At 45.9% G+C, this 22,095-nt stretch overlaps 2 long non-coding RNA genes across 3 annotated transcripts in view; one reads left to right on the plus strand and one right to left on the minus strand.

Annotated features, from left to right (window-relative positions):
• The window catches only part of LOC126528302 (uncharacterized), a 39,919-nt gene extending 31,307 nt beyond the window's left edge, over positions 1–8,612 (plus strand). For both annotated transcript variants that reach the window (XR_011890041.1, XR_011890042.1), the window contains one exon: positions 8,515–8,612. This is a non-coding gene — a long non-coding RNA (uncharacterized lncRNA). The remainder of the gene's footprint in view (positions 1–8,514) is intronic.
• A 5,765-nt stretch (positions 8,613–14,377) lies between these two features.
• Positions 14,378–21,916, minus strand: LOC129384114 (uncharacterized). Its single transcript, XR_008611891.2, has 3 exons — positions 21,671–21,916; positions 21,269–21,356; positions 14,378–16,021 (listed from the first exon to the last, which is right to left on the minus strand). It is a non-coding gene; the product is annotated as an uncharacterized lncRNA (long non-coding RNA).
• Positions 21,917–22,095: the final 179 nt, after the last annotated feature.

A 22,095-nucleotide genomic window follows, 5' to 3' on the forward strand; every position in this document is an offset into this window, starting at 1 on the left:
CTTAAGATACTTATTAGAGAGTGACAGCATCAGGTGACATGGTGTCAGCCCGTCTTGAAATAAAATAATGTTCTCTGTCACTCAGGGGATTTTACGAAGCCACTCAGGGAAAACCAGGAAAAATAAGCGAAATTGGAAATGTCAACTTGGTAGACACCCTGATTATATACCCATTATACTGCGCCATTCTATAATGTTCCCGCATCTTACGTTGAATTTGAAAGTGGCCACCATCTAAATATAACTGTACAGGGAGGCTCTTACATGTTACGACAAGCTACCAATTTTATGAGGCTATGACAGAGCATTTGCAAAGCATCTGAAAAAGCGCATCAATTAAAACCTACAGAAGTCATGCACGGGGCTAGAGTTACTTTGGAGCCTGCAAAGGTCTTTTTTGCATTTCACGCCAGTTCTCGTTAGTCAGCTTCGGCGCAGTATTACCATATTGTGCTTTGAAGCATATTCAGAATACTTCGGTAGGGGCCATTGTCCCGTAACACAGTAAGTTTCCCCTAACTATACATGCGTATATGTGCCTTTCCTGGTCACAGTACGAGCACCGAGACATTTAATACCTGCAGTAGCAGTCACTGTGACTGTTTCTCACGTTGTGCTGTGGTGAGTTGTACCTTTCTGCACGGTTACGTTTTCCCTATTGGTAAGTTTTTTTACCATCGTCAGTTTCAAAGCCTATCAATAGGGTTCTACTGTATCGAGGTATTTAACTGTACGTGCAGTACACATGCCATTGTACAAACAGCTTTTCTATCCCAGAAAGGTTCTTCCAGAATGGCATTTGTTCCAGTCTCTGATAGTACACTTCCTGAACACCAAAATCAATTGACGCATGTGTATTTATGTTCACAAACTTCAAGAATTATGTGTGCTTTGTTTACTGTGTATGTATCATACAATAATGCACCCATTTGGGTAAAGTAATAATGGGAGCGCATAATTGCTATCAACCAAGTGGCCCAATAAGAATTGGGTATACTAGACTGATATAATTACATTATTTTATGCAGTGCGATGCTTGTTGTGTATAGTTATTGTATGCTGAACTTCTCTGTCACTGTCACATGGATATACTTAAAGTGCCCCTGAAACGGTTCAGACAAATATTGTAGACGCGTGGGGTACAGCTTAGGTAGAACTTTCGCACCACAATTTAAGTGAAGCATTACATATTAATGGAGCTACAAGCGATTACAAGTTACCCTCCTCCCTAGCCATGCTTTTCCTCCTCAACTTGTTCCCCGAGCGACCGGGGCTAAGCTCCGCCTTCACTGGTTCTGCGTCACGATGCGACGTCACATCGTCCACTTGCGGTTGTTTGGAGCCCGCGCCCTCCCGCGCGAAACGTCTCCGCTACCTTGGCCGTCAACCCCAAGCGAGAGCTATCGAAGCAGCATGCGTTGGGAGCATTCTGTCGTAGCGCCGAACCTGTCTGGTATTCCAGTAATCACACACTAGCAGAACGTTCCGACGGAGCAGTGAAGGCGTAAACTCAAGCTGATGAAGGAACTTTAGCGTAGACGTACGTGAGCTGCCTGATCGGTCTCCAGAGTCCAGCCACACGTTGGCGCAGAGCTTAACCTGCCAAAGAAAGAGCAAATATTGCTCTAACAAAGTGTAAAACATTTTAAACATTTACAAAAACAACCTGTTAATGATTACACTCCTGCGAAAAGTTTACACCAGTAGCAAAGAAGAATACATTTTGTTACTGCTATTGTGTGTGGTTGAGCTCTGTGCCACGAGGTGGCTGCGCCGTGCAGACAATTCACATTTGCGCTTCGGTTCATCCCCTGAAGCGACACGCAAGGGGACACGGCCAGGCCCTGGCCCCTTGCGCTTGCGTTTACCATAATACCGGACTCGCGAAACGCTATTGCGTTCGTAATCTTCCAGTGTAAAGTGACGGCCGCAATCGCGCAAATCCTGGCGCCCATTGGATAGCGGCTGTCCAATGCGCTGCAGCCAGTCCGCTCGTCTACTGGCTTGCAGGAGGACACAATGTCACAGCTTGATATATTGCCAGTCGCTGCGCTTGCAGTCCACAACGCAACAACGTCGAATCATAGGGCTCGCGAAAAGGCAGACCGACACTGACTGCGGAGCTCTCGTCAAATACGGAGCACGTTGTAACCCAAGCTGACGACACTTGCTGTGTGCCGGACGTGCTTAAGTGTACTGAAAAATTGTTCGTGTGCATTCTCTTTGTTACTTTCTTTTAATAAAAACAAGCTGACAAACTAACATTCCAACTATTACAAACATCATTTGTTTACCATAAAGTTGGAAAAATTATCGATCACGCGCACTGGTCAGCCAATCGGATAGCTTGCCCCACTGACATCATATGGGTGATTTCCGTCATATGGGCAGGGGCGGCTTAAAATTCCGCCGAGCAATGTGCTGCGATTGGCAGCGATGTGCATTTTTCAAACCTTATAATAAATTACACCCTTTTCGCGGAGCACTCAGATGTGCCAATTAATGATCAGAAGGACCTACTCTAATGACTCAGTACGTTTAAAGAATCATCAAAATCGTTTCAGGGTCCCTTTAACAAATATGGCTTCTTGCACACTAAGATTCTTGCGTAGAAATGTAAAAATATTTCCTTTCAATACTGAAAAAATACTATACTTTCTGTACGTAAAACCTGTACTTGAGTGCTTTTGGTGTGTCCGGAATTCCTGGTTCAAAATTGAGATAGACCAGTATGAAAGAATACAGAATAGGCCTCCGATGTTTATATTTGCTGCTTACTGTACACATTTTAGGATGTCTAGTGCTAGAGAAAGCATTGACTTGGAGACACTGCATGAACGATAAAAGGAACTTCGATTAAAATTATTTCACGAAATATTTTATTCGAAAACTGGTATTAATCATAATGCATTTCCTTCTTTTCGCCTTATTTATCTTGTGCAAGGCGGGGTTTGTTTATCTGTTTGTTTATTTTCCTGATTTCGGGTATAATTTACGGTTGTTCAACTACTTGCCATGTTGGCTTAGTGGCTATGGTGTAGCTCTGGAAAGCACAAACGTCGCAGCATAAAATCCCAACTATGGTGGCTCCATTTCGATGAGGGTGAAATGCAAAAACGCCCGACTCCCATGCATTGGGGGCATGTTAAAGATCTGCAGGTAATCAAAATTATTCCAAAGTCCTCGACTGTAGCTTGCCTTCTTGATGAAATTGTGGTTTTGGTGCATAAAACCCCATAATTCATTCAGCCATTCTTTCCTGTTGCTCAATTATTTTAGGCTACTAATGCTAGTCTTGCTTTGTGTATCGATTCACCTGCTTGTCTTAGTTCCCCCCGCACTCTAATGCCGTAATAGTGCTGTGGTTACTCTGATAAATAAATGATGTATTTTTTTGTGTATTATGAGCAATTATAAACTATAACACACTGTTTGTTGTAATCTCCACAGTGAATATCGCCGTGGAGTGCACTAAAGGAAGGTATTGCTTGTTCCGAGTTAAGCTAGCCCTTACATTGAGATACGACATATCTGCTTTACGCATTTCCAAAGTGTACATAATCTTGTTCTTCAATGTTAATTATTGATCTATGTACTTGCTTACCGATTAGTGGTGCCTTTTCATGCTTAAGGGGGGACATGGGTTGTGGAGATTATTACCTGCATCTTATGGCCAAATCTGATGAAAATATACAAGCTTACTTAGTTTTTCGTGCTGATTTCAAATATGCAATAATCTTTCTTGTAGGTTCATTAGTTCAGGAGATCGACGGTGCTGCCACTCTATTGTTTCCGGAGACAATGGAAAAAAAACTGCTCAGCAGAAAGTGAATATTATTGAATAGCTAGATACTATAATGTGCAATAACTGCAATGCTGCAAAAAGTTTTCAAATGAAATTTTAATTAGCCATTCTGCAGGTGATCAAAATTCTTTCCTTGAACTAAGCCTACCACACCAAAAGAAAATTCATAAAATGGAAATATACATACGCACAAATTTGAAATTCTGCTCTCAGCACTTTGTAATATGTAGATTAGGCTTTCTGCTAAAGAAAGAATTAGTGCTCTAGCTGTTCTAGATCATGAGATATCACTTCGACAGTCTAGTGAAGTGACCCAAAAACATGTTTTGAGAAAAGTGAGAAAACGTGCAAAACCCTACTTTATTTGCAAATTTACAGCTGTAACAGCTCAGTAGGCACCAGGCATGTAGTCCTGCTGACTCCCAGCCCCGGTGTGCCGCTTTTTGAGGGACTGGCGCAAATTTTCTGATGCTTTGCATTTCTTTGCTGATGCTGTCATTTGACGCCTATCTTTCTCGGCCATGAGGGTGCGACTTTGCTCGCTCGAATTTAGACATAGTTCTTTCATTATGTCCTTTGAGGCCCTTGCCCTTGCACACAACGATGTTCCCAGTATGACCCACGTTCAGTTCGGCGTAAAGTTCGCGAACCGACCGCGCGCAGTCGCTCGTCAGATTACGCGCCGCGCGATCGGCCACTGGCGTCAACTTCGTCTTCACGTAGCTCTGGCACGTTTTCGTGTGAAGAGCCCGACGGCTGTTGCCCATCAACGAGACAAACGTCATTGAACGCGGTCTGTCGGTTCTCCGTTGCCTGCATGGCACGCGTAGCCAAAACGTTCACAGCAAAGGGTTTCATTCGTTCAGCACTGTGAACGCGCGGCGAGCTCCACACCGACGCAATCTCTCCGCAATTTGCGCACATAAACGCAGCTTCACAGCGAGTCCGTATTCCCGCTCGTCTCGGACGATTTATAAGGCACCACTGCAGATGTTGCTGTTCCCAAATGTTAATAAAGTGTTCACGGCACTCAAATCCACAATCGTAAACGTAGTCCAATCAGGCGGGCGAAGTGCATCGTCGGTACCGTCACCCACAAACTCGCGTTTCCTCTCCGTCGCTGGAGCGGAGGACAACTCCGATAGCTTTGCTTTGGCTTTCGCTTCCTCCTCCTCCCGCTTGGAGGGTTGCCGGTAGATCGTATCTTGCGGTACGCGAGCGCTGCGTCGAAGGGTCAACGGCAGGCGGACTTGTGACAGTATCCGTCTATGGTATCCGCAGCAGCCGATGCGGTCGTTAGGCCTGCCGTTGCTGCATCGACGATTTCGGCATCGGTCGCTGAGGTTGTGGCGTCCTGAGCGTTTTGCAGTGTTGAGCTGCGTTTTTTGAAGTTTTCGATGAGTGTCCGTCTCACTTTTTGCGCACCAAACTCGTGCCGCGTTCGAAATTTGCGTTCCGTTTCAGATATCGCGGTGACACTGGGGCAAGATGGCGCACCTCAGTGCGCGGCTCCAAGCGCGGAGCAGACGATGGCCATGCAGTTCCGCCAATCGGGAGGCAAGCTCAAGTCACGTGCACCGAGTGACGAATAGGAGGGCGTTCTAGTACCTTTCTTTGCCGCGCATTTTATAAGTGGTCAATGGCTGAATGGGGCCCGTTCTGGTGGGAATTTGAAGGGAAAAGTCGCCTCTTTCAAATGAGACCAAGATGTCCGCGCTAGCACACGTGGAAGAGCAGGCGCGCATTTCGGAAAATATGCCGTTTCAGCGCAAGTTCCGCCTGAAATTCAGCTAGTACATGTCGTATCAGGCGTCACTGCGGCTAAAATACTGATGTTATAGGTATGAAATTAACAATATAGATGCAATAATAGCTGTACATTCCAAAAATGCAAGAAAAAAAATCGAGTTTTTTTCGCGATTTTTGGTCGCCACAACCCGTGTCCCCCCTTAAAGGGACCCTCAAGTTCTTTTGACGATATTGTACAAACGCTCTGAGTCATCAATGTAATTTATTCTAATCAATAATTGACACATCTAAGTGCTCCACGTAGAGAGTGTAACTTACTATAAGTTTTAAAAAGGTTCATCGCTACCGATTGCAGCATGCCACTTGGCCGAGTTTTCCGCCTCCCCTGACCAGATGATGCAAGTTGACCATATTGCGCCAGTACGGCGAGCTAACCGATTGGCTGCACAGGCCACATCATCGATAATCTCAATGTAATAGTATTAAGGGCCACGTCTCGCAGAAATTCGTTGTCTGTATAAGATGTCGTTTTGCAAAATATAATTCCGAAACACAACCATGCAGGCCCTCTGCGTGGTGCACAAGCGTTACTGAACTAATTGAACTCCTTGAACTAAAATGCATCATAAAAATTGTAAAGCATGACCTAAACACAACATACAGTCATGATAGCGTTAGAGTTTAATTTCAATGTACCAGAAAACACAATTTTGTTATGCTGAAACAGGAACGATATTTCTACCATTCATAGAGTGCCACTGTCCACCGGCTTGCGGATGCATTCGCATCCGCAAGAAAGCTGTGCTTCCCGGAAAGTGCGGTAACCACTCAATGATTTTTGAATGCCTTAGTGTTCCACTCTTAAAGGCAAAGCTTAAGCGTCCTCCAAATTTTTGCAACTTCAAGGCAAAGTAATGTTAGTAATAGTTGGAATGTTAGTTCATTTGTTTCTATGGAAAAGAAATTAACAGAAAGCGAATGCACAAGGACAATTTATCGCTACACTCAAGACTTCCAGCACACAGCAAGTGTCGTCTGCTTGCGTTAAAACATGCTTCACGTTGACGAGAGCTCTGCAGTCAGTGTTGGTCTCGATCTTTCCTTTCGCGAACAACATGGTTCACCCTTGTCACTTTGTGGACTGCAAACGTAGCGACTCGCAATATGTCCAGCTGCAACATTGTGCCCTTCTGCAAGGCAGCAGAAGAGCGAAGTGGCTGCAGCACATCGCACTGTCTGTATCCAATCGGCGCCACAATTCGCGCATTTGCAGCCATCACTTTGCACCCAAGGATTACTACCGCAATGGTGTTTTGCATATCCGGTATTCGAGTAAATGCAAGCGCAAGCGGGCTGGGCTTGCACTTTTCAAGCATTAGCGCAAACGAGCATTTCGAGCATTAGCGCAAACATGAACGGTCTGCACGGTGCAGCCACCTGGAGGCACCAAGGTGAAACAAACTCGCAACTAATATAGCAGTAACATAGTTTATTCTTCTTTGCTACTGGTGTAAATATTTTAGAGGAATGTATTCATGAACACATCCTTTTTCGAAATATTTAAAATGCGTTACACTTGGTTAAAGCAATATCAGCTCTTTGTTTCTCTGGGTAAGCTCTGCGCCACCAGTTGGCTGAACCATGCAGACCGATCAGGCCCCTCACGTACGTCTACGCTAAAGCTCTTTCGTCATAGCAGTAGTAGTATGAAAAGCTTTAGTTTACGCCTCCACCCATCCATTGAAACGTAGAGGTTGGCTGTGGTTACCGAAGTACCAGACGCATTTCGTGCTGTGACAATGTTTGTAACGCACGCTGCTTCGACAGCTCTCGCTTGAGGTGGCTGTCGGGCAGGGGGTGAAGAGCTTGCAGAGGCTTTGCGCACTATCTCCAAGACAAGTATAAGTAGACAGCACGACGTGCCATCATGACACAGAGCCAGTTAAAGTGGAGCTTAGCCCCGATCGGAAAACACCTTCAGGAAAACATGCATAGCTATGCAGGAGTGTAAGTTCTAATTGTCTATAGCTCTCTTAATAGGAGACGTTTCACACAAACTGTGATGCGCGAATGATTTACTGTAGCTGTACCATGCACCTGTACACAATTTATCCAAGCCATAACTTAACAAACATTGACGCATTAAACATCTCGTACTGTTCTAAAGAGGCTAGCCAGCAATGCCAAGGGCAGTAGCAGCTTTAACGATACGTAGAATGGTGATGAAAACAGCTGTATTGATAGCGCTGCTGCATTATATACAACGCAGTGCTGGCAGGGTTTTGGGCAAGGGAAAGGGAAACAACATTATGTTGGTTCAGGAACAAGAGGGAGAAAAAATGTGGATGAAAGGACGTGTGCACAAAGCTTGCTTGGCTAATCTGCAAAAAGGAAAAAACAGAATGTAATGCAATCAATTAATATAAACAAGCAAAAACAAGTGTGTGTAATGAAAATTTGCTTTTCCAGCGGAGTGGGTGTTTTGGCATTTCACTCGAAAAGCCAAGTGCTCCATGCACCTCCTGTGTGGACGATGGCACCTTCACTTAATTGCTGTCATTAGTGACGCTTAGGTTGTGATGAACCGCACAAAACTTAGTGTGACAGTCGACATGTCCACAATGAGTAAACCATGCAAATACTGTGCACAAAATATCTTCATAAAGTGTGACATACAGAAAGAAAGCTGAATAACTAACAGTAACATATATTTTTTGTAGCACTTTTGCATATGTATTTTTTTATATGATTTCTATCAAGAATATCATGAAAGCTATTTTTGCACCCTGACAACTCGGCAGAAGAAACTGAAAATATTATGAGAAGTTTGCTTTGTTAATTGGCTGTATTGGCAGCATGTGCAGGCGCTTGACTCCCATCTGCTCTCACTTCACTAAATTGTTAGCACAAGCGTCTGTGTTTTTTTATTTGGCCTAAGGCAATGTTGTTTCACTGTGCAGGATCAAGGGACTCTACCTCTCTGTCAACTACCGAAGATGGCAGGTCACAACAGGGACTCCACTGCCGCTATCCTCTCTGTTACTACGAAGCAGAAACGCTGCTTGAAATGGAAAATCACGTCAAGATCCACAAAGACGAGCGTACATTTCAATGTGATTTCTGCCCTCGGAGCTTCTTGCAAAAAAGGAGTCTCGCACTACACCTACGCTCCCACACAGGCGCGAGGCCATTTCAATGCCCTTCATGCCCTCGGAGGTTTTCGCGCAACGACATCCTTAAAAAACACCTGTGCATCCAAACAGGCGACCATCCTTTTGCATGCCATTTCTGCCGTAAGACTTTTGCACGTGGTGACGGCCTCAAGCTACACATGCGCATCCACACGGGTGAGCGACCATTTCAATGCCATTTGTGCCCTCAGACCTTTACAATGAAAAGCTCCCTGAAGGACCACCTACGTATCCACACAGGGGAGCGCCCATTCCACTGCAAAATCTGCTTCAGGTCCTTTGTGAAGTCTGGTAATATGAACGCTCATATGAAAACACACCACCCAGATGCCACTTAGTAGGTCACTAGCTGGTTTAGTTTGCTCTATATACTAAGGGCCGTCTGAATTGCAAATCTAAATCAGTTTATTCGGGTAAATGACTGTCTTGTGCATCAGGATGCACAAGTGTTGCGATATGTTCTTATATGTTGAGCTGCCAAGTAACATAGCAGGATGTTTGACCATCACTGAACAACTGGCAGGGACATGGGTTGGAGTAACATTGCTTAGATTACAACTGTGTTCATGTGATATCGCTTCATGTGAAGGCACAATAATTTACACTCGATCATATCTGAAAAGTGTGTGGAAAACACTCATGTTTGCAATAAAATAGTGATGATAAATTTTGACTGTAGACCTCTCATTGGGACTTACTCGTATCCTCGAATTGTACTGCAACCTAAACGAACATCATTTTGATTGAAATGGTCCTTCATTATATTTTGGCATTGCCAACAGACAAGTGTGGTACATAGTTCACACAATAGCAATTGTCTCAGTAAAATAACAAACCATTCAGCGCAAAAATAGCTGAAAAGCAGTGGGTGCTTTCACTATGCCGGGTAGACGTTTGAGTCACTTTGTTTTTAACAGCCACTACTTGGAACTGGGTGAGACATGGTACAATTTTGGCTGTGACACGGCGTCCTATACACGGGAACGGCAAGCGGAGCTGAGGCGTTTTGCCGTGCCATAGTGCCGAATTGGACGCCTTGTGTGCAACAATTTAGTATGAGACACACAGTATGTTTCGGCGTCCACTGTGGTGGCTGATACGACAGATAGGCTACCGCAGTGTTGTGTCATGGGGCTGTCGCTGCGTATTATGCGGGTGAGCGCGGTCGTGGAGGCTTTATTTTGAAAGTAATCTACGGTGGAGGATGCAAAATCTAGCCGTGCAAAGGTCTGATTGACTGCTTCTTGCATGCAGTGTTCTCTTAACTTCCCATTGAAGCAAGAGGCAGCACGACAGACAGTTCAGTCGCTGCAGCTTCCCCTGTTCGTAACGCAAGCATACTGACAGCAAGTGTCTGCAGTCATCAAGTGAGACGTGTTCCCATTTGCCTGTGCATGTGAAACATGCTTGTCAATTTAATTAGTAAGCGAATGTTTACAAATTTATACTGCCGATAAAGCTACAATCCTTTCATTGTATAGCTGTCTAACAATTTTCTATTGCAATCAGTTCCTTGCTTTTGGGGCAATACTGCAACACTATTTTTTGAGACAATGGGGCAAAAGCAGGATCAAATCCTGTCAGCAGTGGCTACATTTCAATGGCAATCAAATGCAAGAACACCCATATACCGTGCATTGTTCGCGTTAAAGAGTGCCAGGTGGTAAAAATAAACTCAGAGTCCCCCACAACAGCATACGTCATAATCATATTGTGGTTTTGGCTTAAAGTTGTTGTTGTTGTTGTGATAACTTTATTTGGAGTCCGGCGATTGGGAGGCCCGGGCCTGGGGCCGCCTAGATGGCCACTGGGAGCTGCTGCTCCCATGCGGCTTCCTTGGCTCGCTGGACGGCCCAAAGTTGGTCTTGGACTTCTGAGCTGAGCAGCACAGTTGACCACCGCGCCCGTAGATTTTCTGGGGAGACTGCCATTTTATTTTGGTATATTTCACATCCCCACAACATGTGTTGAAGGGTGGCTCTAACAGACTTGCATAGCTTGCACATATCGCTCTCGTATATATCGGGGTAGAAAGTTTTTAGTTGCACGGGACTCGTATAAGTTTCTGTTTGTAGTCGCCTCCAAGTAACGGACTCAGCTCTGTTCAGTTTAGTGTGAGGCGGTGGTAATCACTAATCACTAAATCCTGTTAATATATCTTTTTCTCTCCAGATTTCCTCCTCCGCGTTCTCCTGACCGATGGAAGTCACTCTTTGCTCAGCTCGGCGAGTAAGACCTCGAGCTTCGCGGTGTGCTACCTCGTTGAGGTTGACTGCGGGAATGTCTGGAGTCGTATACGCTGGGAACCAGATCAATTGCCTGCCGTTTTTCTCTGCATTGGAGAACTTTGCTTCATTGACTCTGATGATGTGCCATGCCTCAGGAGAGATCCTACCTTTTGCATAATTTCTAATGGCCGCTTCAGAATCGCTAATGATGTACTGAGCATTCGTGGAGACCAATGCTAGTGCAATGGCTACCTCCTCTGCGGTCTCGGAATGTTTGGTATTAACTGATACGCTTGTAAGGGGTTTTTGGGTGTGATCTACGATTACTGCTACATAGCTATTTCTGTCTGGGTATTCAGCCGCGTCTACGAAGGTTGCTCTGTCGTCTGACCCAAAGCTTCGGATAATTTTCTCTGCTCTACTCTTGCGGTTTCGATGTGATCTTTTCCTTGCGTTCTCCATCGTGTTCTAGATTGGTTGTGTATCCTGTGCGTCGGAGAATTGCTCGGCCTGTGGTTGTGAGCTTGAGTCTCTCGGAACATGCATCCAGAACACCATCGAGGCAGACGGCTCGCCAGGGTAAACGCAATCAGACACAAGCACCGTAACGACCCGCAGGCGCGCTAAGTGGATGCAGCCAAGTATCCTGGCCGAAACGCCTTTGCCATCAGCGTGACAGACTACAGGGGGACGACACTGGCGTTGGCGACAATTCTCGCCAAACACGCGGAGACAGCTGAGGAGGCCGCTATAGCACTCGCCACCCATACAAGCGAGGATGCCATAGTGGTCTTCACCAACTCTCAAACAGCGGCACGCAACTACATGAAGGGCAGGATCTCCATCAAAGCGATCAACTTACTGAAACGTGGCGATACTCCTCCCCCTTACACCTGCGTCATGTGGGTTCCGGGACACGAGGGACTCGAGGGGAATGAAGCGGCACACACCGCGGCCCGCGCAAGCATCAACCGGGCTTCCCCGCACGACATTCTAGACAGGTCCCACCCACCCAAATCAGAGGAGGAAACGGAAACAATACTGTTAACTTACCAAGCACTGCTACAACACTATCGACTTGGACGCAGGGTCTACCCTCCACCACATCCAAAACTAACAAGAAACGAAGGCACAGACTACAGGCGACTCCAGAGCAATACCTTTACCCACGGAAGCTTACTGCATCATTTCCACCCGACGCTATACAGTTACATCTGTCCACACTGCAACGTGCCAGACACCCTGGCGCACCTCCTCATGCAATGCAAGAACGCCCGAGCAAGCATCACAGCGCCATAACTAATAGCAGCAGACGCAGACCCAAACCTCCTCGCTGAAATGTGGGAGGCTGCGATCTCCAAGCCGGACCTGGTCGACCAGCGCGAACTCGTCGCGCAGGCCCGGAGGGCGATCCAAGCCAGAGGGTTCCTGGAATAAGGGACCCTCCCACGTCGACTGACGTATCACTACAAATAAAAGTTTCTCTCTCTCTCTACTCTTGCGTCTGCCGTCATTGTAACCGGGATGCATGTTCTTGGGTATATTTGGTACTAGGAGTTTGTCACGAATTTCTCTCGTTATCGTCCTCTTTTCCCCGTATAGATTGTGATAATTCATTCCTAGTTTGCTTAGTATATGCCGTCCCGTTTTGGTTTTGGTTAGTCGCTCTGCTTGAGATGTTTGTTGTGCTTCTATGAGTTCTTCCAGTGTGTTGTGGAGTCCTAACTTTAGCAAGAGATCCGTGCTCGTACTGATGGGAATCCCTAGCGCTAGTTTGTATGCTTTTTTTTATCATGTTGTTAATTTTACGCTTTTCAACTGCAAACCAATTGTGGAAGGCTGCTATGTATGTGATCTGACTGATTACGAATGATTGTATCAGCCGTATGATACTTTCTTCCTTCATACTTTGGTGCTTGTTAGTAATTCGTTTGATTAATCTCATGGTGTTTGTTACCTTTGTGTCTAACTTCTTTACGGTTTCCTTATTAGTGCCTGTGTTCTCGATTACCAGACCCAGCACTTTGAGCTGGTTGACTATTGGGATATTCCGCCTGTTGTTGGTGTGTAGCTTGATTTCCTCATGAGCCTTGTTTCTGTCGTATCCTTTGGGAGGCCTGCCTCTAAGTGTGGGGCGGTACAATAGAAGTTCAGATTTCTCTGCAGAGCATGTGAGGCCTGTTCCTACGAGGTGTTCCTCTACTGTGTTAATTGCAGTCTGGAGTCGTTGTTCTATTGATCCGTCGCTGCCATCACAGGTCCAGATAGTAATATCGTCTGCGTAGATTGTGTGATTCAGGGACTCTAGGTGATTTAATTTTTCGGGGAGTCCCATCAAGACGAGATTAAACAGCATCGGCAAGATGACAGCGCCTTGCGGCGTGCCGGCCCCCCCTATGTCGATCTCGGGCGACTTGAGCCCTCCGACGGAGATGACTGCTTTCCTATCTGATAGGAAGCTCTTGATGTAGTCATACGTCCGTTGCCCTAGTCCTATTCGTTCGATGTTTTCCAATATGGTTGCGTGGTTGGCATTATCGAAAGCTTTTTTAAGATCAAGGCCCAAGATGGCCCTTGTCGAGCGCGTGTTATAATCGATTATCTGATGCTTAAGTTGGAGCATCGCATCTTGTGTCAAAAGATTTTTGCGAAATCCTATCATTGTATCTGGGTATATGTTATTATCCTCTAAGAAGTTGTCTACTCTGTTTAAAATTACATGTTCCATTAATTTTCCGACGCAGGATGTTAGGGAGATTGGTCTGAGGTTGTCTATCTCAAGCTTCTTACCAGGTTTTGGAATAAGCATTATCGTTGCTTTCTTCCATTGAGCTGGCACTTCTCCCTTTACCCAACACTCGTTTATGTATTTTGTTAGTTTGGCTATCGATTCATCATCCAGGTTCCTGAGAGTCTTGTTGGTTATGCTGTCCGGGCCTGGGGCGGATTTGGTGTTTAACTTTTGTAGGGCCGCGCGGATTCCTGCCTCCGTGAGTTCCTCGTCTAATTTTGCGTTTGTATTCCCGTTGTAGCTAGGATAGATGCAAGGGGATGCCTGTTTTAAGTATTTCTGCTGTAATTCATTGAGAAATTCCTCTTCTGTACCCTCATATGCGTGTATTAACTTATTAATGGCTTGCATGTAATTTTTCTTGTTATTGTCATGGTCAAGCACGAACCTGAGCATGTGCCAGGTTTTGCCGGTGCTTAATTGTCCGTCCATGGAATTACATATCTCGTCCCATTGTTGTTTGGTCAATTGCTTAGCATGTTCTTCTACTTTTTGTTGAGGAGTGCTATGCGCTTTCTTAACTTTCTGTTATACTTCTGACCGCTAAGTCTATTTTGAAGCGACTGCTTAGCTTCCCACATGTGTAGAAGTCTGCTGTCGCATTTATCCAAGTTAGATTCAGGTGGTGCTATTTTTGTGGCAGCTTTGACGTCATCACTGAGCTCCTTAGTCCATTGTTCTATGACTGCGATTGATCGTTGATGTGTCTTCTCTCGCGTTCTACGAAATAGTTCCCAGTCTACTAATTTGATCTGTTGTTCCTTGGGTCTATTCGGCCCTTCTCTGACGTGTAACTCCAATATGCGGTGGTCACTACCCAAATCTTCCAGTGTGTTGTGCCACGTCGCCTTTTCAATATTCTTGGTAAAGGTTAGGTCTGGGGTTATGTCCCTGTTTAGCGCCGTGCCTACTCTGGTTGGAGTGGCGGGGTCTGTGACGAGCGTGAGGCCTAATTCTTGCGAGTCGTTCCATAAGTCCCTTCCTTTTGCTCTGGTATATAAGTATCCCCACGTGGTGTGTGGGGCATTAAAGTCTCCTCCTATAACTACCAGATTTTCTCCAGCAAGTCTGAGTGTTTTCTGGAATAGGTTCTTGAATTTGTGTTTATGTAGCATGGGGTTACTATAAATGTTGAGAATAAATAAGCTACGTCCTGTCTTTTTTTGTGGGATGAGTTCAAATAGAATATTGTCAATGTGCGTTATGCCTGTGTTGTGCTGCATGCAAGTTATGTTTCTTTTTACCAGCGTAGTTAATGCCCTGGTGTCCCTTTCGACATAGCCAAAAGATCTGTATCCTGCTAGCTTTGCAATCCCGTGTGTTTCCTGCAGAATTATGACGTCCGGTGTATCCTTGCCTTTCAAATGCTGCTGCAAAACTGACTTTTTGTTTTCGTAACTTCTACAATTCCACTGCCATATCCTGAACCCTTCTTTAGCGCGCCTCATTTCGGGTGCGACCATGGGAGGGAGACGGGAGGTTGGAGAGAAGCTGATCTTATATAATTATGTGGTTGTGAAGTGGGTAAGGATCGTGGGGCTTCTGACGCAACGGAGGGGAGTCCATTACCTGGTGACTGGTTTGCCTCTAGGATTTCTAATCTACTCATAATTGCTACTATTGCCTTAGCCATTTGATTCATCATTTCATCCCGTTTTTCATTTGACTTTTGTATTTCTGCTAGGCTCTTTTGAATATCGGCTAATGCTTTATCTACCACTGCGTTATCTTGTTTATCACTGATGGCTTGGGCCTTGCATTTAAGTGGAGGGGGGGTCATCCCCTTCGTCCATCTTATTGTCCGGGATTTCAAATGGCTCTTTCGTGCTCGCGTGTGGAGCGGGAGTTACCTGATTTATTTGGTTTTTTCCTTCCTCGAGAATTTTGATTTCATCGCTCATACGGGCTAGCAAAATCCTCAACTGCGCGTTCTCGTGTTTTAGTTGCTTGACCTCGTTATTAATGGCAGTCTCCCCACCAGCCCCCGGGCGCACGCCATCGACCACGTCTGCCCAGCTCACCGTGTTAGTCTGGTTTGCTGAAGAGGATGGCCTAGTTCTGGACCTGGATCTGGATCGTGTCCCCGGTGTCCTGGAGCCGGACCGGGTTAAGGATCTGGTGGTGGATGGAGACGTTGTTCTCGATCTGGAGCGTCGTTCCCTGGCGTTTAGGAGGCCAGGCGTTCCGCGGGACTCTGCTCTGTCTTCTCTTGAGATAGCGTCTTCATGTTCTTCATGTCTTCATGTTCCTCTGTTAACTAAGCATGGCATAAATTAAGCATGTTGTCAGGGACAAATGAAAAGTTTTTAATCTTTGTAAGTTATACATAGAAAGTTACTTATTCAAACGTTCCAGAATGTTAAGGGGCTGTTTTACACAACATTGCCCAGAGTCCTAAAATAATGAGACAAGGCACCAACTGTAAATTGAGCAAAGATAGGGGGAATATGCCAAGTGCACAAAGCGATGAAAATTTTGTTTCTGATTTAAATAAAGCATTGTAAATAATTACTGAACCATCTTTCTTTTTTCAATGCCTGATATGAGGAATGCACCTTGTTAACCAGGTGTCCTGATAAACTAATCACCTTGTTTATATTCAACTGAACTTTGGGGAAGGTGTTGCATAATGTGTACCCAAAGTGTGTAGCCTAACCAGGGTTGCCAGATTTGGCTACTTTGCTCCAAATTGGCTACCTTTTTAGGCTGCTGGCGGGGAAAAAATGCCTTGGCTACTTGGCTACTTTTTTGGCTACTTTTGAAATAGCTTGACTACTGTAAAAATTGGATAGGAACTTGTGTATCTCATATTATGCAGCAATATTGGCAAATATTTAGGCCAGCGCACGACGACGACACTTCAAATCTTTTCAAACTGGTCCATCATCATTGTCAATCTGACTTGGGCGCTTTCATTTCATGCAAAGGATTTCGCACTGGTGACCTCACAGCGTGTTCCATCTTCGCATTGACGTTCCGCGTCAGGCCTTCCACACATTGGGCTTCTTCTGATTTTCGGAGTTCTGGCAGCCAGACGGCAGCCAGCTAGTGCTGGTCCTGATGGGAAGTCAACGTGAGGTGGGATCCTAAGACAACCCGAAGCTGCCCAAAGTTTGCAAAATCGGACACTTGGACAGCTGGCCGCGGGATAAACGTAAACATGCTACCAGCATGTCAGCGGCCGGTCTGGCGCGCGCGCTCTCGGCGTAGTCGGTCTATTTATGCGTTCCCAGCTTGAAAATATACAGCTGTATTCAGGAATACGATCACTTTTGCAAGATTTCGTGCGACTGGACATCTCACTTTGCAGAGCGTAACAAAAGGCCTGCAACGCGTCCGATGTCAAGACGCAAAATCGCACGTAAATAATCGCGAAAGCGATCGCTCGAGGATGCCTCGATCTTTGACATTCTTCGAGAAATGTGTGCCAAGATTAACTCAAACAATGATACCTGAACTGGAGCTGTGATTCTGATTTGTGATATTCTAGTCATATTGCATGCCTATCAAAGCGCTCTTAGCTGTAGTCGTCATTTATCCACGTTTCATAATATTTTTTGTATGTTCCTACATTTACTAAAAGCAGCTTTAAGTGTTGGCCGTGATAATGTCTTCAGAGTTGCATAATAAATAAAAAGGCAACGTTTTTCCATAACGTGGCTACTTTTTTGGCTACATTTCTGTGTGTGGCCAAAAATGGCTACTTTTCTGGCTACCTTTCGAGATTTTTTGGCTACTTTTCACATTTTGGACCTGGCAACCCTGAGCCTAACTACAGCTTTTGCAATGCATTACATATGCAAGTGCACGAAAACCTTACACGAGTATGGTTTATGAGCAGCACACTATTGTGCAAGCTGCCCTGGCATAACAAAAAACGCCAGCAAAATTAAAGCCACTGAAGTTAGAGGTGAAGTTCTTGGAAATTTGTGTACAAGATAAATGCATCTGCATAAGTTACTGTTTTTCTGAAAACTGCTTACGAAGTGCTTGAATTTGTCAGGTGAACGGTTTCACCTACATTTTCTTATTTCCTTTGAGAACTCTGCATTAAAAAAAATTACGCCTTTTCGAAATGCAGGGCGCGCTAACTGCAATGTTTACTGAAACTTTCATGTTCTTGGCTTGATAACTAAAGTTAAATATAAAATCGGACCCCTGTCTTCTCGGGTTTTTTTGTGTGTGATAGCATATTCGTTTGGTGTCCTTGGTGAGATAAACGAGGTGGCTACTTTAAGTTCAGGGACAGTAAGGGCCTGGTAAAGGGTGATGTGTAGACAAGGCTGAAAGAGAGTGGCTTTAATGGGGCCTTAGAAATAAATTATGTATTCAAATGCTCTTCAGTGTTATGAAGAGATTTAACAAATGTTGCTCAATTTAGAATTGACAGCATGTTCTTTCATAAAAAATATAATGCCTGGTTGCGCTGCCCCACTATAAATTGTGTTCTGCCAAAAGCAAGAGAAAGCTCTGAAACAAAATTAGGCTCGTTCATAGAGGCCTTCGTCCTCCACTGGACGTTAAGATCGGCTGTTGCTGATGATGATAGACTTGCTTGAAATGGAACAGTACCGTCGACGATCTGAGCCCCAGCCATTGTTACCAGAAACGTGTCGACCCTCCTCGTCCGAGCTCGTTCAAGCACCCAGCTTGGGCGAGCATGCAGCTAATCCAAAGCACAGACGCAGTTTAAGAAGCATGGGAAACAAAGCGGTGTTTGCCGTGCAGGGTACAGCGACAAAGTGTAGGGACTTGTAGGTCCATAGCGCCAGATGAGGTGGACCACCGTCCCGGGCAACCGCAATGACCAGTCTTGCTGCTGTAGGCAGAAGCTGTAGCTTGAGCTACTGTGTAGCTATCGTGGCCGTTGTTACAGCTACTTCTGTGGCTGAAAGTCATCCCATGCCATCGGCAAACCCATGGTAAAGTCATCCATAAGACATTGAATGCTTTGAGAACCAGAAGATGTACAGTCGAGCCCACTTATAACGGCCCCACTTAAGACGAACGCTCGCTTATCACGAACAAGTACGGCGTGACCGTCAAAATATACGTTTAGGCTATGGCGCTCAGTCTCGGCTACAACGAACGCCCACGAGCCTAGCCGATCGGCTACAGCGAACGCCTTGGTGTCGCGGACCACTTTCCACGTGGCAAGACGCCGACCCTGTGCTGTGCACGCTCCAAGAATTGGCTTTCCCGTGGCGTCTCGCCGAAGGCACGGAGGAGCGGCGATGTGCCGAGGGGATCGCCGCAATAACGAGAAAAAAAAAATTGCCGGCCCAGCTCGCATCAGCAATGTGAACACGCAAGTCGAAGGGAAGCCTGAAAGTGACAGCTCATTCGCCACGGGACCCCACGGGCCATCGTCGTCGTCAGGGCAGCGGCGAAGTTTTCCACCAATTGACAACGTAGCACGTGATCACGTGCTTTCGTACCCCCTCTTCTCCCTCCCCCCTCCCTTAACGCCGCGCCTCACACCTCATATGACTGCGGGACTGTCTTTTTCTCGCTTGTGGTTGTGCTAGCGTTGTCGGCATTGTGTCCTACTGGTGTGCTCCCGTGCCTATCCGAGATGGCAGATCCACCGGCGTCTGCTTTGACAGTGAAGCGAAAAGCTTTGGACTTGGCCACGAAACTGTTGATCTTGAAAGACCTTTCCCAAGGCGCGAGAAACCACGAACTGGTGAAAAAGTATGGTTTGTCGAAATCGACAATATCCACGATACTAAAAGAGAAGGACAAAATCTACAAGAGTGCCGCCACGGACTCCGCGACGAGGAAGCGCCTACGGAAAGCCACATATGCAGACGTTGAAGACGCGCTTCTAAAGTGGTTCCTTGATACTCGAGCACGCAATGTTCCCATCAGCGGGCCGCTGATGTTGTCCAAAGCAAAGGACTTAGCGTTCCTCCTGGACTTCCCAGATTTTTCTCCTGGTAATGGCTGGCTCCATCGCTTCAAGCTCCGCCACGGAATTATTTTCAAGACCATCAATGGCGAATCGGCATCGGTAAGCGACAAAGACATCAACACGTGGATGTCTAAAAACTTGGCCCGTATATCAAGTTATGCTGAAAGGGATGTGTATAATGCCGATGAAACGGCGCTATTCTATCAAATGCTGCCTGGCAAAACGCACGCTATGAAGGGTGACAAATGTGCTGGCGGCAAGCTCAACAAAGTTCGCATAACTGTGCTTTTGTGCACCAACATGGATGGAAGCGATCGTTGCTTGCCATTTGTCCTCGGTAAATCAAAGAGGCCACGTTGGTTCCGCACATACGTACCAGTGCGTTACAGGCATAACCCGAAGTCGTGAATGACACACGAGTTGTTCGCGGAATGGCTTATTGACTTTGACAGCAGCATGGCGAAGAAGGGGCGTAAAGTTCTGCTGATTCTCGACAACTGTACCGCCCAGCATGTCCAAGCTGTCTTAACGGCAGTTGAGTTGCTTTTTCTGCCGCCAAATGTAACTTCAACAGCGCAACCGCTGGACATGGGTGTAATACAGTCGTTTAAAGCGGCCTACAGGCGCCGTGTTGTGCAGCGGATGCTGATTGCAGTTGATCGCCCCACTGCCATTGTGCCTCTGCAGGTCTCGCTGTACTCGGCGATAGAAATGATCAAAGCGGCGTGGATGGAAGTGACACCCGAATGCATCCGGAATTGTTTTCGCAAGGCCGGCTTCACTGACGCACCTGAAGCAGGCATTGAAGACACTGAACAAAGCCAGCCGGACGACGACTTGTGGCGACACGTTGTTGACACTAACCTGGCCGGCTGCGATCTTGATTGGCAAGATTTTGTTGATGTGGATGACGCTGCTGAAGTTGCGGAGTCGTTTTGCGACGAGACTGCCGCCCGGGAAGTGCGGGCATCAAGCGACGCCGAAGCATCGGACGATGACAACGATTCGTCGGAGCCAGCACACGTAAGCGCGACCACAGCAGTGAGCCATATATTGAGGCACTTAGAAATCTTGTGTATTTTAAGGCCGTGGGTGACGAACACATCGCAGCTTTGAACAAGCTTGAAACCGCCGTCATCGGGTGTGCTCTGACGAGGCAGACAACGATCACCAATTTTTTTTCTCAATAAATTTTTTTTTTTGATTGATGTCAATTTTTGTGTGTGGCCCACATATCACGAACTTCTGGATAGAACGAACGAATTCCGCGTGACGCTCGGGTTCGTTATAAGCGGGCTCAACTGTACCTTGAAGCATCAGTGCAGCTCTACAACTACGAAACGCATGGCAGGAAACATTGTCTTATACAGTCGAACCCACTTACAACAATGCTGGTTTTAACAATATATTGGATATAACAGTAAGCAGCCAACATACTGTCAACTATAGTACATGCTCTATGGTAAAATGAAACTCTTACTGCAATGCTCCCATGTGTCGCTATAAGCTAAACGATTAAATCTCGCCACTGGGTGTCCCTGCAGGGGTGTCTGCATCAGCATACATTTGGTGCGTTGCGACACCACTTACCCGAGCACATGGGGGTAGGACCCTCCTGCTTGTAGCTGTCTGGGGAAAGCGGGATCCTGGGGGTTGAGCCGACTCCGGGTGTTCGGACCTATGAATCAGTGAATGAATGAATGAATGAGGTTTTATTATTGTCAGACAAGATATCGTACAAGGCACTAATATAAAGGAGGAGGGCCCGAGGTCAAAGACTGTAATGGGACCTCCTGTACAGTGTATAAGTAAAAATATGAACAATAGTTCCAACAAATAGTGTAATATATTCAAAAAGATAACAAACTTTGTATTGCTTTAGGTTTGGCAGTACTATACAATTCAGCTGCAGACATGCATGAAGTGCCTTCACACAGGCAACACACCTCTTTGTTCTTGACTTCACGTAGACAGCATCCCCAACTGACTCACCTGGGGGGAATGGGTAGTTGCCTTTTGCTATCTTCCTCTCCAATCTTTTCCTTGCTCTCTCACTTCCAATATTTCCTGTCTTCTATTCATCTCTTCTCACTTCCTCATTCCCTGGTGGAAGTTAGAAGAACCTGGTGTAGTTATCCAACGTTGGGTATCTTACATTAGGATATAGTAGCTATGTACAACTGGTGTCAAGAGAGCTGTACTACCACACCCTTCCGTAGACCTTCAGATGTAACAACTATCTATTATTTATTTATTTCAGGAGTACTGCCGACCTCTCATATGGGGCCCTAAGCAGGAGTGGGTTATAAAACAAAAACAGATTTGAAAACAAAAAAACAATTCTAGAAGTGCAACAGAAAAATTTGCCAAATCAAGTCCAATGCAGCTACTAGGGAGAACATGATTAATGCACAAGT

Source organism: Dermacentor andersoni, chromosome 9 (genome assembly GCF_023375885.2).
Source record: "Dermacentor andersoni chromosome 9, qqDerAnde1_hic_scaffold, whole genome shotgun sequence".
Lineage (NCBI taxonomy): Eukaryota > Metazoa > Arthropoda > Arachnida > Ixodida > Ixodidae > Dermacentor > Dermacentor andersoni.